Here is a 19,984-nt window from a genome sequence, read left to right on the forward strand (position 1 = left end):
ATAACCGGTGACAAGGCGGGTTTTTCCACCAAAGCTGAAAGAAGCCTTTTCTAGTGAGCTCTGGGTCTTTGTGTACAAATTTGGCTTTGGTGTGCTTCCTAGCTAGTCAAAGCTGGAACCAAAAGCCAGTTGTTTGTTTGGGCTTCCAGCTTCTGAGGCCTTCCCCAACGTCATGCTTTTAATTGTTGCCCCATACCATGTAGCGCTCCGTTTTTTTGGCCTTGGTTGGCTTATATCCTGTATTTTTCAACCAACGAATAGCATTTTTCTCTCACACCAAATCAGTCAACAGTACTTTCAGTCATGGCTTAGCAGCCAAACAAGCCTAAACGAACAGGGCGTAGAATCAGATAAAAAAGTAGGTGTTCTATATTTGTCATAGTGACTTGCAGAAGCTATATATGCTTGGAGAGAGAAGGCGGTCCATGCTAAAAAAGAAGAGAGAGAGAAAAAAGTTTCTTTACAGACCACAAGTAGTGATTGTAACAGAACCGCCCAATTTATACAAGATTAAGTACGGCTGTCCCCGCTAACACGTTGACACACGCATACTTTCACTCATATAAACCTGGTAGTCCGCCGAGTGTCCCGAAAGACCTCGGTAAATCAACATCACAACCAAGATCGCGTGATTAAGCAAATACACATCACATACGCAGGGTTGCAGCGGAAAATAATATTACAAATGAATTCACAAATAATAGTACAAGTTTGGGTTTCAAAACCGATTAGTGAAAACAACATAGCTTTCAAAAGATTACATTAATATATGTTCCAAATACATTGCTAGCATAAGTGACATCATCCGACAAAAGCATATAGATGAGAAGTAACTATAGAATCACCGAGCCACCGGCGGTTAGCCACCATCTTCATAGGCCGAGAACTTCACCTGCACCATGGTGGGATAAACCCTAAGTACGAGAAGGTACTCAGCTAGACTTACCCGTCAAAACCAGAATAAATGACACCAAGGGTCATGCAAGGCTTATAAGGTGGGCTAGCTGGATACAGTTGCATAAAAGAGCTTATGAATATAGTGACCAATTTAAACTTCGCATCAAGTTTATCATTATTTACCTGTCCACTAGATTTGCACCTGTACTAGAGCACTCACTTATTATGAGCAATCAATATTAACCATAGCAGGTATAATAAGGCTGTCATCATCATATCATCATTCTTGAACCATTATGTTATTTAGTGTATCTACTTTGGAGATAAGCCCGTCAAGTTCTCACTAACCGGGAGAGACGGCGACTCGAATCGAATTACAACTCAGCTGAGGGGGTATTCCTAACTCTCACCCTGGCATACTTTGTAAGGGTAGCCGTGGGTCACCTTTGGGACAACTCAGGAACCAAATTCGTGGGTTCGATCAGCGCCAGCACTCTCAGGGATTACCCTTCTACCAGGACGATCAGGACTTTTAAATCACCTGTCCTTGGACTCACGCCTACGGCTCCCTTCCGAGGCGCACTTTATACTTATCGACTCCCGGCCTGAGATGAGCTACTCGGCTTCGTGGTCGGTCTTCGGACACGGCCAACTAAGAGAGAGGCATGCGTTCAACATGAACAGGAAAGGCTCCAAGATTCAGTCCTTAAGCGACACAGACGGAGTCACTACAAACCGGCAAGCCTTCGCCTGGTCTTCATTTCAAATTAAGACAGGTTCTTTTCCACGATAGCAAATATAGTCAACCTTGCCATATGTATATTCCAATATCTCGCAGGTGACACGAAATCACCTGACTTCTACCGCGTTTAAGCAGGGCTAAGCACTACACGAACCTGAGCTACATAGGATTCAGGGTATCAATATCTGGACAAGGATTGGATAACCAATGCAGCAAGTGTTTTCGTCCAACACCTAAACTTAATGCAACAATATATATATGTAATAATAATACTTTAACTGCATTTCAGAAATTAGGAGGCTTAATATGCTCCGGGGCTTGCCTGAGATCCGACACAAGTCAGTTCAGTTAGCTTGCACCGTCATGGTGACATCTCCGGTCCTAGCACTTGCTTAGTCCTTCCATCTTCGGGATATATCCACCAAACCAAATCTTTGGGTTTGGGTCCAACATCGCATCATTCACGTGGTGCATCTAGCGTACCTAGATGAGATGCAATATACAAGTGCATAAATATGAAGAATAGTTCCATGAGACGCATCACAAAATAGCAAGCAAGACAAGCATAGTTTACACTAACACACTTAAGTACTTTACGGTGCTTAACTTAAATATCACTCAATCTATCATGCTAAGATGGCAAAGAAGATGACAACACCAAGCATGACACAAGTTTCCCAAGATCTCAGGTGCTCTAACTCAGTCACCATTCAAGGCATAAGTCACACTTAACAATATACAAGCAAACACTATAATTGGAATCTGCCAATTTCTGAACGCAAACAGCAGCTACAAGATTTAGCTATAACTGGAGTTACACAATTCCAAATGACTTGCAAGAAGACATTTTGGAAAGATTATGAAATTATCTACATTTCATCTATAACCATCATAGCATGATTCACAAGTTAAGTAGGTCGAAATTATACATTTACAGAAACTGGTTCACAATTGACAGAGTGCAGCCATTTCTGAAACCCAACTTTAAATAGGCATAACTCACAAACTACTTGGTCAAATGACACCAAATTTTAACAGAAGTTAGATACATGAATTTTCTACAACTTTTACATAAACAAGTTTCACAACAAAGCACATTATCATGAAGAACTTTGCTAAGTTCCCAGATCTGTCCAGAAACCATGTTTGCAAGAAAATAAATATTAACTTATGTTGCAAACACATAATTAGGCAAAACCAACTTTACCAACATGTCACACATGACTAAAGAACACCAGAAAAACTAGTGTCCATGACCAAATAAATTCTTTTAATGCATTTCTTAATTTATTTTAGATAACACGGTGACTTAATGAACATATACGAAAAGTATACAATAAATTCTACAAAAATTACAGTGGCTCACATATCCTCTCAATAGTCTACTGTACAAATTTCACTCCATTTGAATATGTATAGCAACCTCTATGAAAAAGACAAGTTGCTAAAGCAAGAAATCATGTGAGAGCGAGATAAACCAATAACTCACTTAAACGTCACCCAATACTCATGAAATTTTTACCACACATTAACTATGACATGAGTAGCATGCCACAAAAATTTCACTTCATTTGGAGCCATAGATCTACAGTTATGGAAAATAACAAATTCAACTAGCATTACAACCTTACTGCACAAATCTATTTTTACTGCAAAATATTGAAACTAAAACATGCCATATTATAGATCTAGTGCATAGAGAATTTCACAAGGATTCGAAAAAGTCCTCATTTGCTATTTTACGAATTTCCTATGAATTACTATGAATTTCCAAAGATTTAGCAAATTTACTACAAATAGGTCCTTATCGGCACTATTCATTTGAGTCACAGACTTTGCAGAAAGAACCTTCCCTTTTCTCGAATTCGAGCGTGAAGTCCTTCCTCGTCTTAGCACAGACGCAGAGCACAGCACGGTGGCTGTGTTTGGGGAAGGGGACAGCGGCCGACCGGGGCTTGCTGGTGCGGCTGGGGAGGCTTGCCCGGCCCAGGTGGTGGTGTATGCGGCCGTGACTGTGGTGGAGAGCAGAGACAGGACGGCAGCGGCGGCCGGAGCTCTAGCTCGGCCATGGCGGATGTGCGCCCTGGCGTGGAGCGGAGCGAGGAGGAGACATCGAGAAGGAGGAGGAGAATGGAGAGGAGGGAGGTGAGCGCACGGGCTTTCTACATCGACTTACGTTGCGTGGATGCGAGGTGGCGAGCATGCAGGCGAGCGCGCGAGGCACGTGGCGTGAGCTCTCTGTTCCGGTCGGCACTGTTATAGCTGCAATTTCAAATTTCTAATACCACCTCAAATGTACAACTGAAACTCATACTTCATGTCTCCGTAGCTCCTAAACCACGACGAGTTAGTCCAAACTCTAGTAATAAAAGTTGTAGATCTACATACTAGCTCCAACTTTTATTAAAGCTTCAAAGTCTAATTAGGCCTCATTTGGGAGATACAAGGTTCCAAAGTGGGGTACACGAAAACTAAAATCATGCATTCAGTCATCCATGACTTAGCCAAATTTCAAGTGCTGAAAACAGCTGCTGATTTAAAGTTTGAGCCTCAGTTTGACTTGCTTACAAGCTGATCTAGCTCTTGGTCCAAACATAAAGTTTGTTGTACATAACATGGACTCCAACTTTTATTTAGGTTCCACTGCCATGCAAATACTCTAAGCTGCAGTTCAAACCAAGTCAAAGTAGCATCACTATAAAGCTTAAATCTGAGTTTTAGACCGATTGATGCATTTTCTTGACATTTGCCCAACATGAACCTTTCATGACTTTTGTTGTAGAGTTCATCTAGAGTCATTTGGGCAAGGTTTCAAGGTTTGGTTGACTTCATAGGTTTCCATCCACTTGATAAAGCAATTCATGCAAAGATATGACTTATCATTTCATGTGACTTTTTGATTCCAAACTTCATGAAACTTTCCCAGTGATCAATATAGAGGGATATTGATGTGAGACACATGAAGATATTCCAATAACACTAGCCAAGCATATATCTTGAAAAGGGCCTATATGTAAAGCAAGGGTGCAAATTCGAGTTTAGGTTGGGGCTTATTTCCATAGGTTTGACCTTGACATCTCCAACACCAATTAACATGTCATGGTTGAGCTTAAACCTATTGCTTAACTAGTGACAAACACCTAGGGTGTTATAGCCCTCCCCCCTTAAAGGAATCGCGTCCCAAGATTCGGTGTGAAAGACTTTTAAGGGAAGAGAAACTTGTCATCCAGTTTCCAACATCAGTGATAGCATTAGGCTACTTAACTTCAGAGTATTAGAGAGACTAATTTGGTCACAACACTTTCTGATACTTGCTCTTTGTCGTAAGTTATTGTCTGAAGAATTTCCTTCTTTGACGTCCATAAAGCATTGTTACATTGGAAGGAATCCAAGATAGCATTGTCCTTCGTACTTCGTCCTCGATGTACGAAGAGTGATACAAGCGTAGACTAAATACTTATAACATCTACTTCCCTAGTGGATATAGCACAGAACTTATGGACTTTGCACTAGATCGTAGTCGGTTGACGGATATTCCTTACAACAGTGTTATATTTGCTCCCAAGGTTTGAAAAATAGTTCTCTACTAAAGTGGCTTGAGCACAACTTCTCATAAAGGATGTGATCATAGATGGGGTAAACATCCTTTGAGGGTATGAGAAGCTGGTTAACCAATATCCAAACTAGTTGTAGCGGTGCACTCACTCATATGTCAACTGATGGAAAGCTACATAATGTTCCATGTGTGCAGTGCTCTTTCTCTAATAACAATACTGTATTTCCTGAGTCAGTTGAGTGAGCGGTGAATGTGATAGCTGACTCTGTTGACTCAGCGTTTTCGATGACCATTATTTAAGGGATCAGAATTCTCGTACCCAAACGGCAACAGTTATCTGAGTTGTATCTGAGGCAACCCCTTGGGTAAAACCACATATAAGGTACCAAAGGCATGTCAGCATTAGAGAATCATTGATGCATAAGGATGTTAGCGAGGCTTGGAGGACAACACAAGTTGCAAACAATCACAAAACTAGGGACTAGTTCACTACCAAGCAGGTTAAGTACAATTTGCCTTTGTGGTGCAGTTGCACAGCAAGTTGGGTTTACTTACATCATAGAAAAACCAGCTTTCTTAAACTATATTTGACGTCGAGGCTTCCATTCTTAGGCCAATCAATATCTCAAAAACCATAATCCAAAAATCTATGGTTTGACACCTTTCCAATTACTTTCGAATTGCAAGGGCACAATTTGACTTCTAGAACACCTTGACTGCTCACGCATTACTGATCTAAGAGGGCAAAAGCAAGGCACATAGGGGTGCAATTAGTCTTCTCAAGGGTATGGAGGGTTGTCTAACAGCAATACACCTACAAGTTGTAATTTCTTGGCATTAATTACAAACACAACCATCTAATGGAAAGGATGATCGCAGTCACAGCGAAATTGCAGATTCTGTACCCTTTTGTTTTCTATTCATATCTCACAAACTAGTGCTCCATTGTGCATGAATTTTGGTAGGAATATAATTCCATGGGTCTTCTAACTACTCACCAAAATTCAACTCAACTGGACACCGTTTGACTATCCAAACTAATCATCTACCAAAACTGCTCTATTCTGAAATGGTAGCAAATCGAGCCGACAAGATATCTCTCAAATCCGATGTTTTACTCAACCAATACTCAAACTAACTTAAGACATTGAAGGGTCCTAAGCAAAGAATGAGATCACCAAGTTTGGAGTAAATCCAACTTCGTTTGAGTCACTAATCGTTGGCTTGAAGCTGTTCAGTTTTGTACCCTAAAATCTAGATAGATTTTCTCGTTCTTCTCTTTCTTTGCTTCACACGTTGTGGTGTGTGTTCGATACTCTCGATCTCTTTGTATAGCAGCAGCAGCAGCTCCTTTCTCTAAGGATGTAGACTAAGATTTTCCATATATGATTCTCAGGAAACAACTTAAATCGTTTGATTTAGACAGCAACTTGACTATGCACAAGCATTGGACTTGTGGGCTATTTTCGCAGGGTGCAAAGCATTACTCCACATGGAGGGCATCCCTATAAAGATAAGGAACCATTTCTGAATATTCTCTAGCACTACGTCTAATAGAGCCTTGAACAAACCCGTTTGTGGTACCTAGGGCACAAAGATGCTGACTGAAACTAGGGACGTGCTTTCGCTAGCTCCTTACGTAGCTGATACAATGTTTTGTACTATCTGTGTGATTATCCAAGATGGAATTGACTTGATAGCACAGGTTTTGGAAAACAAAGTAGTAGTTGCATTGCTAAACGGCTTGTTGTTACATTGCTTAACATTTGTGGGGGATATACCCCCAGGTGCCACAAGATGGTACATGGGCGGCACCATCCGAGGTGGCCCGGCCCGTAAGGTCAAGGCGTGCACAGCAAGATTAGAAGTTGTACTAGATATTGTAATAGTACTAAATAGGATACTTTACTTGTAACCCTCCTCCTCCCGACTATATAAGGAGAGGCAGGGGTCCCCCTCAGGGAGGACAATTTGTATACATCTCAATACAATACACCAAAGACACAGGACATAGGGTATTACGTCGATCAGACGGCCCGAACCTGTCTAAATCGCTGTCTCTACGCCTTGTGTCACCATCTGGTTCCTGATTACACGCACTGTCTACCGATAATCTACCACCACAGGCACCCCCTCGGTGGACTGCCGACCATATTTCGTCGACAGTGGCGTGCCAGGTAGGGGCCCCTTAAGGGGTCGTCGCGCTGATCCTCCGGTGAACCAGATGGAATCTTTCTTCAACAACGACATCCATGGCAACATCAGCTGCCGCGGAGGACGCTTACTCATCGCGAGGGCCTGGATCGGCCATCGGCGTGCGATAAAGGCTCCAGGCAATCAACAAAGAAAGGCGTATCGATGTATCGAGCTACAGCTAGCTCCATGCAAAAGACGACGTACAAGTCATCCTCAACCAACAAAAAGGACATGCAAGCTAATTGAATATAGAGGTTTGCGTGCGTGTATACACCTACACGTGCATGATGCGGTACATCCATGGAGTAACAAAGCAACGAACATCTACGTTTCACAACACGAGATCAACTTTGATCCAGCCACGTCAAGCTGACCAAGAAGATAACTGAAAAATCCAATCGAGCAAACTAGGGAGGCCTACGATCCGATCTACAAGACCATGCAGTTTGTTATGGATGGTCATGATCTTTCAGCCTGCATGCTAACATGCACATGCATGGGTCGCGTCGCCTAAATAGACAAGCTAAGTTATATTTTTATTATTACAATATACAGAGTATATATGTATTTCCGGATCTATTTCTCCATGTATCTATTCGTTGGCAGGAATTCATCTCCATCAGCACGGCGTCGTCCTGCTTTGTCGATGCACCGCCGCCACCGTGAGAGAATTCGACTCTGCCTCCGCCTGATAGTGTCGACTCTGACTCCGACTCCAATGTGCATGCTGTGCGTCATCAAGTACAAAAGAAGCTAGCTATTGGGAACCTGCACTACGTCAATACGAGATATACATCTAGACGACTTCTTCGGCGACTCGGACTTCTTGCGTGGGACTGCCTAGAGCCTCTTTTTGTCGCTGCCGTTCTGTTTTCCGTGGAGTCCGTTGCTTGCCCATTGCCGAGAAGCCTATCGCCGAGTCCATGAGGCCTGATAGATTTGGTATGGACGAGTACGTACATGAATATGTGCCTTTGCGTCAGCCGAACGACAACAAGCCAGGAAGCTAGATCATCATGCAAGCCAAGCCAATCAATCTATACATGCCTCACGTACATACGAGAAGACATGCAAGCCAAACCAGGATGTCTGCGATCAACTTGCATGTATATATGCATCACATGCAAGCTTCACGTACTTGCATCTACGTACATGACCACGCAAGCGGCTACTCGGCCCTGATCAAGCAGCGACAAGCAAGCAAGAGTTCCGAGTCTGACGAACACGTAACCTGCACGGCTGCACCGACTCTAGTTGAAACCTTCAACATCGTGCGCCAACCGCCGCGGCCAAGCCGGGAGCATCTCATCTCATGACCACAAGATCTCCGACGGTGACATCATCACCGAGATGAGATTCCAAGCCATCGAACAAGCTGTCCGAGTCGTTGGCGAGCCACAGCGAGCCATCAAGCAAGCCACGCCGAGCCGCGGAGCGAGCCGCTGAGCGAGCCACGCTGAGCTCCGACCACCTCGACCACCAAACCACGTCGACCGCATCCCAAGCGGCTCTGCTGAGCTCCGACCACCTCGACCAGCAGACCACGTCGACCACGTCCCGAGCGGCTCCGCCGAGCTCCGACCACCAGACCATGTCGACCATGTCCCGAGTGGCTCCACCGAGCTCTGACCACCAGACCACGTCCCGAGCGGCTCCGCCGAGCTCCGACCACATCGACCACCAGACCACGTCGCAATGATGATCATCGCGAAGAACGGCGCTACGACAATCGCGACCACAGTCATGACGACATGTCAAAAAGCTCGAGGACCGGACAACTTCATCGCCACCAATTAGATTTCTATCGAAAGATAAGTACACTTCTAATATTTATATTTAATATAATTTTGTTTACGACGTTTCTCCACAGCGTCCTCGTCATGATTATTCTTCAAATAATGTTTGTCCATGTATACCATCTTAAATATAACATACATCTATACTTAATGTAAATCCTCAACCAGTCATGTTGACGCTCGATGTTTCTAGAAAAGGCCCTGTCTCCGGCTCCTCCCTACATGTGCACGAGTGTCTGCCCTCTGCGTTATGGGTGGTCGGCAGCGGCTCCTTAGCGATGCTTTGTTCTTCCTACACGTGCACGGGCTCCGCGCCCCGCGTTATGGTTAACGGGCTAGCTAGGGCTGGAGACTCAGCTACATACTAACTGGTCGGACAATTTATATTAAGTATAAACACAAACTTCACATTAACACTGATGTTTACAAAGCACCAACTGCTTTATCACATCATGTTCATTTGCAAATGACTGCTGAGCGTCATACGCTATTTCTTCACCGCTGATTTTTTCTCCGTAATTTATTATTTTGTACATCATGTACTACCATTCTACATATTTATATTGCAGTAATTTTGAGCTATGCTCGGGGACTTCGTCGCTCGCTTCTTGACCTACGCTCGGGGACTGCCTCGATTACTCTCCGACCACGGCTCGGGGACTTCGTCGCTCGCTCCTCGACCTGTGCTCGGGGACTGCCTCGATCACTCTCTGACCATAGCTCGGGGACTTCGTCGCTCGCTTCTTGACCTACGCTCGGGGACTGCCTCGATCACTCTTCGACTACGGCTCGAGGACTTCGTCGCTCGCTCCTCGACCTGTGCTCGGGGACTGCCTCGATCACTCTCCGACCACGGCTTGGGGACTTCATCGCTCGCTCCTCGACCTGTGCTCGGGGACTGCCTCGATCACTCTCCGACCACATCTTGGGGACTTCGTCGCTCGCTCCTCGACCTGTGCTCGGGGACTGCCTCGATCACTCTCCGACCACGGCTCAGGGACTTCGTCACTCGCTCCTCGACCTGTGCTCGGGGACTACCTCGATCACTCTCCGACCATGGCTCGGGGACTTCGTCGCTCGCTCCTCAACCTGTGCTCGGGGACTGCCTCGACCACTCTCCGACCACAGCTCGGGGACTTTGCGTCTCGACTACATGTGACTGGCAACTCACATACAGTTGGGATATTTTTTCTCACTTAGACCTTGCTACAAGGCTCATACCTCGCCTTCCAGCAAGCTCGGGGACTACATCGATACGATGCACCTGTCGGTGCATCTCGTATCGCCTGTACGACGATTGAGTTCTCAACTTAACTGGGAATTCTTTTTAGATCCTGGCACCACGTGCCTACGTCACCTACTACCAGGCTCGAGGACTAAGTGGGCACACTTCACCTTGCGGTGAATGTGTTTGTTTTTTTGACCCCTATGCCTCTGATGATCAAGGACGCTATGCTTCAAGACGCACTTACATTTCTTTTCAGAAATACAAGTGGGCACACTTCCCAGGATGGAAATCTTTTTCTTTCTTCTTAAGAGCACCATACATTCTTCGGACAACCTACTTCTCCGGCGACAACGGTGGTCGGAGATGTCAAGAACTCAAGCCTCACTGTTCGGAGAAGGTTGAAATGGCGTGTCGCATCAGAATACATGGTGCTCGGGGACTAGCTGTGGGGGATATACCCCTAGGTGCCACAAGATGGTACATGGGCCGCACCATCCGAGGTGGCCCGGCCCGTAAGGTCAAGGCGTGCACAGCAAGATTACAAGTTGTACTAGATATTGTAATAGTACCAAATATGATACTTTACTTGTAACCCTCCTCCTCCTGACTATATAAGGAGAGGCAGGGGTCCCCCTCAGGGAGGACAATTTGTATACATCTCAATACAATACACCAAAGACATAGGACGTAGGGTATTACGTCGATCAGACGGCCCGAACCTATCTAAATCGCTGTCTCTGCGCCTTGTGTCACCATCTGGTTCCTGATTACACACACTGTCTACCGATAATCTACCACCATGGGCACCCCCCTCGGTGGACTGCCGACCATATTTCGTCGACAACATTGCTCTGCGAGACATAGCCTTCATAATTAGCAAAAAGTTGTCACCTTGCTGGAGGTTAAGCTTCCGACTAGTAACTAATCAGTTGTCTCTCAACACTAAAAGTTCTAAATCTGCACTCTTGCCAACAATAGTTGTGATTGACGCATAACAGATGGTCGCCATCAAAGTCAGCAGACAAGGGGTCACACTAGAGATTGTTGATCTTGACTGTGCGATCAGTCATGCACATAATAATCAAGACTTGGATAGCCAAGTCATAATCATAATGTGACGTTCGATTCTTATCTGACTAACAACTTGTCCAACATTAATTGTTGTGCCTTTTTGATCCAACAGTGATGACATAAGTTGTTCACTAGGTGACAGACATCAATACTGGGACAACCAAGTGGAGTCACTTGTCTATCACCTCTTGTAGTCGGTTAATGTTTATGTCGGTGACCAGTTCTCCAAAGGTTATCCTTTTTGTGACTTCAACAAGAAGCTCTACTACTTTCGGACTGATATAGGGATCTTCGATAAGATATGGAGAGATAACCAAGGAAGAGCTCACGTGAAAATAACACATCGGTACAGTTCGGCAATGGATCATGACTAGAAACCTCGATACCAGCGTGCACCCAGCAGCATAACCATGCATCGGCCGCCCACAAGGAGGCCCTAGGTTCCATCGCGGCACCATAGATCGCTAATCGTGGCACCATTACTGATCACACAACCAAAGTGAAATTTCCAGTGGCACCAATTAGATTGTAAGAATAAGCATTGTGCAAAAGAGGGAAAGCAAACAAGGATAGTCATAAGGTTAGGAATCAACAAGGAGGCGATCAGAAGATCAAAACACAGCGCAAAAGAACATAGCCTAATTGCCGAAGGCAACTAAGCAGGAGACTCTTGCTTAATTTCCATATACGCCTCGTGTCCACCAAAGTGATTACCAGATAAAGATTAACATGAGATTTGGTCCTGTCGAGCAGCAACAGGAGATCAAGACTGACAAACATCCAGAGACTTGAAGGAGTTGGAGATAAAACAAACGAGATTCAAGGGACAAAGCCATTGCACTGACTAGGGATTCAGTTGATAAAGCAATGCCATGATCTGTGAGGAAAAGGTTCCAAAGCCAGGGTAGATAACGATTAGCGTTGCACTAGCTCATCCGTAGGAGAAAGAGCAATGAGGTCTAATAAGGATTTTTGCAGCAGGGTCCTCCCACACAGGAGCGGGACAACCACGAAACATGCAAGCATTCAAAGGAACTAAGCTTGGGCCTAAGGTCAAGCAAAGGCATAGATAAAGTCTTCGTAGCACAACGTTCAAGGCTAGCAACCACGTGTACAGGCTCAGATTCCTAAGAGAGAACTTAATTATAGACGACAACCCTGAGATTACTAAAACTTGGACGCTCCTCCAGGATAGCGCTCTTCCACACTCATATGCTTACCGAGGACAAAAGGGTGACAACTACAGCACTACCTAGATAACAAGCATCCACGCCTACATCATGGTCTTAAGCGAGCATTTTGAAACACTCAATCCAATTAGCTTAAATGGCTATTACGAAGCACAAAGCTCGTACATAACAAGCAGTCACCTACAACAACACCACTACACATATCAGGCAAAACATGGTGGTAAGGCACTGTTATCTTTTATTTCCCTTTTTACTGAGTAGGTGGATATCTCTACAAAACAAGTTTTACTTACATTTAGCAATTTAGTTTTCGAAGGGGTGAGTTTTTGCCAATTAATAACTTGTCATCTATTTCCTTTGGAAGCAAACATACAAGACAAAACTAATCACACACTAACTTCAAGCATAGCTATTCAAGCAGCATGGGACAAGGCATTTTGGCTAGCTTCACACAGGGAAAATAGTGACATCACATTGATCATAAGTTACTTAGCATTAGAACAAGGTGAGGGAAGCATATTTATGCACAAGCACAATCATGATGCATGCTCGTCCTATTTGTCCTCACAAAATTACCAGCCTAAGGTGGCAATCACGTTCTATGTCGGTGGCATAACACGTACTCTCTCGATATATAGCTAGTCGTCAGCTATACTCAATCTACGCATTCGTGGTTAGCGTACCTGCAGGCAAATTCATTGCAGCCCATCCCCACAAGAGATAAATAAGCACACAATGAAAGCAGTAAACTAAGATACTCTGCATATATACATCCCTAAATGTACATACTTCGATATCCATAGCTACCCGATAAATATACCCGCAATTAAGTACCTTCATATATACATAGGTGTAACATGTAAATATTCTAGTAACCACAGCTAACTCTCCCCTAGACCGACAGTTGGACGGTCATGCTCTCACAACTCTCACTTACCAGAGCGTAGAGGTATTTTGATCCATACATTACCATTCAAGTGAATGGCATCCATACAATAGCACGCCGTATGGATGATGAAAGTAAAAATCCCCATGTTAGTACTTAGATAGCCACCTAATAGTCCTTAACTGGGCATAAAGGAGGATGTCGCTAGCATAGTTTTGCAAATTAGTTTTTGACAAATTTGCCTATAGCTAAAGTTTTAGTTAAAATAGGCTTTTTAAAACCAAAACTTTGTTTTTAAAACAATGTACATGACAGTATTATGCTTAATCTTGCTCTGATGCCAGCTGTAACAGAACCGCCCAATTTATACAAGATTAAGTACGGCTGTCCCCGCTAACATGTTGACACGCGCATACTTTCACTCATATAAACCTGGTAGTCCGCCGAGTGTCCCGAAAGACCTCGGTAAATCAACATCACAACCAAGATCGCGTGATTAAGCAAATACACATCACATACGCAAGGTTGCAGCGGAAAATAATATTACAAATGAATTCACAAATAATAGTACAAGTTTGGGTTTCAAAACCGATTAGTGAAAACAACATAGCTTTCAAAAGATTACATTAATATATGTTCCAAATACATTGCTAGCATAAGTGACATCATCCGACAAAAGCATATAGATGAGAAGTAACTATAGAATCACCGAGCCACCGGCGGTTAGCCACCATCTTCATAGGCCGAGAACTTCACCTGCAACATGGTGGGATAAACCCTGAGTACGAGAAGGTACTCAGCTAGACTTACCCATCAAAACCAGAATAAATGACACCAAGGGTCATGCAAGGATTATAAGGTGGGCTAGCTGGACACAGTTGCATAAAAGAGCTTATGAATATAGTGACCAATTTAAACTTCGCATCAAGTTTATCATCATTTACCTGTCCACTAGATTTGCACCTGTACTAGAGCACTCACTTGTTAGGAGCAATCAATATTAACCATAGCAGGTATAATAAGGCTGTCATCATCATATCATCATTCTTGAACCATTATGTTATTTAGTGTATCTACTTTGGAGATAAGCCCGTCAAGTTCTCACTAACCGAGAGAGACGGCGACTCGAATCGAATTACAACTCAGCTGAGGGGGTATTCCTAACTCTCACCCTGGCATACTTTGCAAGGGTAGCCGTGGGTCACCTTCAGGACAACTCAAGAATCAAATTCGCGGGTTCGATCAGCGCCAGCACTCTCAGGGATTACCCTTCTGCCAGGACAATCAGAACTTTTAAATCACCTGCCCTTGGACTCACGCATACGGCTCCCTTCCAAGGCGCACTTTATACTTATCGACTCCCGGCCTGAGGTGAGCTACTCGGCTTCGTGGTCGGTCTTTGGACACGGCCAACTAAGAGAGAGGCATGCGTTCAACATGAACAAAAAAGGCTCCAAGTTTCAGTCCTTAAGCGACACAGACGGAGTCACTACAAACCAGCAAGCCTCTGCCCGGTCTTCATTTCAAATTAAGACAGGTTCTTTTCCATGATAGCAAATATAGCCAACCGTGCCATATGTATATTCCTATATCTCGCAGGTGACAGGAAATCACCTGACTTCTACCGTGTTTAAGCAGGGCTAAGCACTAGACGAACCTGAGCTACATAGGATTCAGGGGTATCAATATCTGGACAAGGATTGGATAACCAATGCAGCAAGTGTTTTCATCCAACACCTAAATTTAATGCAACAATATATATATATATATATATATATAATAATAATAATACTTTAACTGTATTTCAGAAATTAGGAGGCTTAATATGCTCCGGGGCTTGCCTGAGATCCGACACAAGTCAGTTCAGTTAGCTTGCACCGTCATGGTGACATCTCCGGTCCTAGCACTTGCTTAGTCCTTCCATCTTCGGGATATATCCACCAAACCAAATCTTCGGGTTTGGGTCCAACATCGCATCCTTCACGTGGTGCATCTAGCGTACCTAGATGAGATGCAATATACAAGTGCATAAATATGAAGAATAGTACCATGAGACGCATCACAAAATAGCAAGCAAGACAAGCATAGTTTACACTAACACACTTAAGTACTTTGCGGTGCTTAACTTAAACATCACACAATCTATCATGCTAAGATGGCAAAGAAGACGACAACACCAAGCATGACACAAGTTTCCCAAGATCTCAGGTGCTCTAACTCAGTCACCATTCAAGGCATAAGTCACACTTAACAATATACAAGCAAACACTATAATTGGAATCTGCCAATTTCTGAACGCAAACAGCAGCTATAAGATTTAGCTATAACTGGAGTTACACAATTCCAAATGACTTGCAAGAAGACATTTTGGAAAGCTTATGAAATTATCTACATTTCATCTGTGACCATCATAGCATGATTCACAAGTTAAGTAGGTCGAAATTATACATTTACAGAAACTGGTCCACAATTGACAGAGAGCAGCCATTTCTGAAACCCAACTTTAAACAGGCATAACTCACAAACTACTTGGCCAAATGACACCAAATTTTAACAGAAGCTAGATACATGAATTATCTACAACTTTTACATAAACAAGTTTCACAACAAAGCACATTATCATGAAGAACTTTGCTAAGTTCCCAGATCTATCCAGAAACCATGTTTGCAAGAAAATAAATATTAACTTATGTTACAAACACATAATTAGGCAAAACCAACTTTACCACACATGACTAAAGAACACCAAAAAAACTAGTGTCCATGACCAAATAAATTCTTTTAATGCATTTTTTAATTTATTTTAGATAACAAGGTGACTTAATGAACATATACTAAAAGTATACAATAAATTCTACAAAAATTATAGTGGCTCACATATCCTCTCAATAGTCTACTGTACAAATTTCACTCCATTTGAATATGTATAGCAACCTCTATGAAAAAGACAAGTTGCTAAAGCAAGAAATCATGTGAGAGCGAGATAAACCAATAACTTACTCAAACTTCACCCAATACTCATGAAATTTTTACCACACATCAACTATCACATGAGTAGCATGCCACAAAAATTTCACTTCATTTGGAGCCCTAGATCTATAGTTATGGAAAATAACAAATTCAACTAGCATTACAACCTTACTCCACAAATTTATTTTTACCACAAAATATTGAAACTAAAACATGCCATATTATAGATCTAATGCATAGAGAATTTCACAAGGATTCTAAAAAGTCCTCATTTGCTATTTTACGAATTTCCTATGAATTACTATAAATTTCCAAAGATTCAACAAATTTACTACAAATAGGTCCTTATCGGCACTATTCATTTGAGTCACAGACTTTGCAGAAAGAACCTTCCCTTTTCCCTTCAAGCGCGAAGTCCTTCCTCGTCTCAGCACAGACGCAGAGCACAGCACGGTGGCTGTGTTTGGGGAAGGGGACAGCGGCCGGCCGGGGCTTGCTGGTGCGGCTGGGGAGGCTTGCCCGGCCCAGGTGGTGGTGTATGCGGCCGTGGCTGTGGTGGAGAGTAGAGACAGGACGGCAGCGGCGGCCGGAGCTCTAGCTCAGCCATGGCGGATGTGCGCCCCGGCGTGGAGCGGAGCGAGGAGGAGACAGCGAGAAGGAGGAGGAGAATGGAGAGGAGGGAGGCGAGCGCACGGGCTTTCTACATCGGCTTACGTTGCGTGGACGCGAGGTGGCGAGCATGCAGGCGAGCGCGCGAGGCACACGACGTGAGCTCTCTGTTCTGGTCGGCACTATTATAGCTGCAATTTCAAATTTCTAATACCACCTCAAATGTACAACTGAAACTCATACTTTGTGCCTCCGTAGCTCCTAAACCACGACGAGTTAGTCCAAACTCTATTAATAAAAGTTGTAGATCTACATACTAGCTCCAACTTTTATTAAAGCTTCAAAGTCTAATTATGCCTCATTTGGGAGATACAAGGTTCCAAAGTGGGGTACACGAAAACTGAAATCATGCATTCAGTCATCCATGACTTAGCCAAATTTCAAGTGCTGAAAACAGCTGCTGATTTAAAGTTTGAGCCTCGGTTTGACTTGCTTACAAGCTGATCTAGCTCTTGGTCCAAACATAAAGTTTGTTGTACATAACATGGACTCCAACTTTTATTTAGGTTCCACTGCCATGCAAACACTCTAAGCTGCAGTTCAAACCAAGTCAAAGTAGCATCACTATAAAGCTTAAATCTGAGTTTTAGACTGATTGATGGATTTTCTTGATATTTGCCCAACATGAACCTTTCATGACTTTTGTTGTAGAGTTCATCTAGAGTTATTTGGGTAAGGTTTCAAGGTTTGGTTGACTTCATAGGTTTCCATCCACTTGATAAAGCAATTCATGCAAAGATATGACTTATCATTTCATGTGACTTGTTGATTCCAAACTTCATGAAACTTTCCCAGTGATCAATATAGAGGGATGTTGATGTGAGACACATGAAGATATTCCAATAACACCAACCAAGTATATATCTTGAAAAGGGCCTATATGTAAAGCAAGGGTGCAATATTCGAGTTTAGGTTGGGGCTTATTTCCATAGGTTTGACCTTGACATCTCCAACACCAATTAACATATCATGGTTGAGCTTAAACCTGTTGCTTAACTAGTGACAAACACCTGGGGTGTTATAGTGATAGTTTGCATTGTGTGAATATTAATTTCAATATTTTCTAGTCCATATGGATCACTTTATTTGTACTAAAACCACTAAAAATGTTAGCCTCGGTGCCCTGACGACCAAAAGCTGCTGCAAAGCTCAAACAACCAGACTCTAGTCCTGGCCAACAAACAGGCTCTTAGTCCTGGCCAGTTACAAGGTTGGAGACATGCTTGTTTTGCCCACATTGCTGATCCCTCCCAGACCTTCCGAGCAATTGGGCTTGGGCATTCACAAAAACAAGTGTTTTGTTGTTTCTAGATTCCTGCAACGTAATTGGCAAATTAAAAGTATGAGTTTGGCCAGCCTCGTGCCCTCGTTGTTGTAGCCGAACAGCATTCCACAACTTGTCTTGGAGCAACACCCACAAAGAATCCAGGCTAAAAAAACACCCACAAAGAAAAACTTACAACGTGGGATGACTTTGGCGTTTCAAACATGTGTGCCTATATTCGAACGCACTAATAAACCTTCAAACGGTTGGATTACTTGGGCTTGACCTATAACTAGTATAGCAATTAATCAAACAATTCTAAAGAACCACAATAGTGATAAGAGGAGTGAGATTAGTACAACATGTAAAATGCACTAGAAAGATGCTCAACTTAAATAGAAAGTTGGTGTGCTCGTGTAGACAAATTGAGGGGGGGGGGGATCCCACCACGCCATGCCCTGGGCGGAGATGATGTGCTAGGCCAAAGGTTACTTAAAGGCAGTGTCTCTTAGGAACTGTTTGGTTTCCATAAGTCAGGTGACTGAAAACCAGTGACTTATAAGTCATGACTGTTTGGTTGTAGATGACTTATAAACTCATGCTTGTTAAGTGAAAGGTGTGGGCCCCATGCGGAAAAGGGTGGCTTATATGTTTTAAGCAGGGGTGAACCAGCTTATTTCTTATAAGCAGGGGTGACTTATAAGTTGGTGGTGTTTGACAAAATCAGTCACTTTATTTCACTTTTTAACTTATAAGTAGGTGACTTATTTAGAACCAAACAAGCCCTTATCTTGATAGGTCTTTTTCAGCTGCTAGCTTTGTGCTGCTCTTGGTGTTGAGGAGAACGCGAGGACAAAGGGAACTCGTGCCAAGAAAGTGTTTGATGATGAAGGCTCTAGCGCCAAGCTGGTATACTCGTGGCAAGAAAGTGATTGATGATGGAGGTTCTAGCGCCACCCTAGTACAGAAGAAGTACTATTGCTATGGTGGAGGAGAAGAAGTGATCTTGTGCTTGTATGTCGATGACATACTGGTCTTTGGGACCAACTTAAATGTGATTGAAGAGGTCAGGGACTTTTTGTCCAAAAGTTTGGACATGAAAGATTTGGGAGTGGTTCATGTCATTCTAAACATTAAGCTTAGGGACAGCCACCGGCTTAGGGCGGCGGACAGGGCATCGATCTTAACAATCTAGCAAAGGCAAGGCCGCACTTACCTCCAGTTGGCATGTACGTGAGAACCTATAGCCGCTCCACCTAGCCATTGAAGCACTTTGTTGCTCCTTGCGCTTTGCCAGAATGAAAATTAATTACTTGGTAAAAGAAGTTGTTTTGGACAGCGAGATGGTCTCCAAAGTATAACTTTGACTTCTTATTTTTATAAAAATATTTATTGGAAGTGATATATGTATATTTTTATGAAAGCACATTTTAAGACAAAACTATTCATATGGTTTTCACATTTCTAAACTCAACAACTTAAAAATTATCCATGATTTATATTTCCAATGTTTGATCCA

The sequence above is a fragment of the Miscanthus floridulus genome, chromosome 1 (assembly GCF_019320115.1).
Source record: "Miscanthus floridulus cultivar M001 chromosome 1, ASM1932011v1, whole genome shotgun sequence".
Taxonomy (NCBI): Eukaryota; Viridiplantae; Streptophyta; class Magnoliopsida; order Poales; family Poaceae; genus Miscanthus; species Miscanthus floridulus.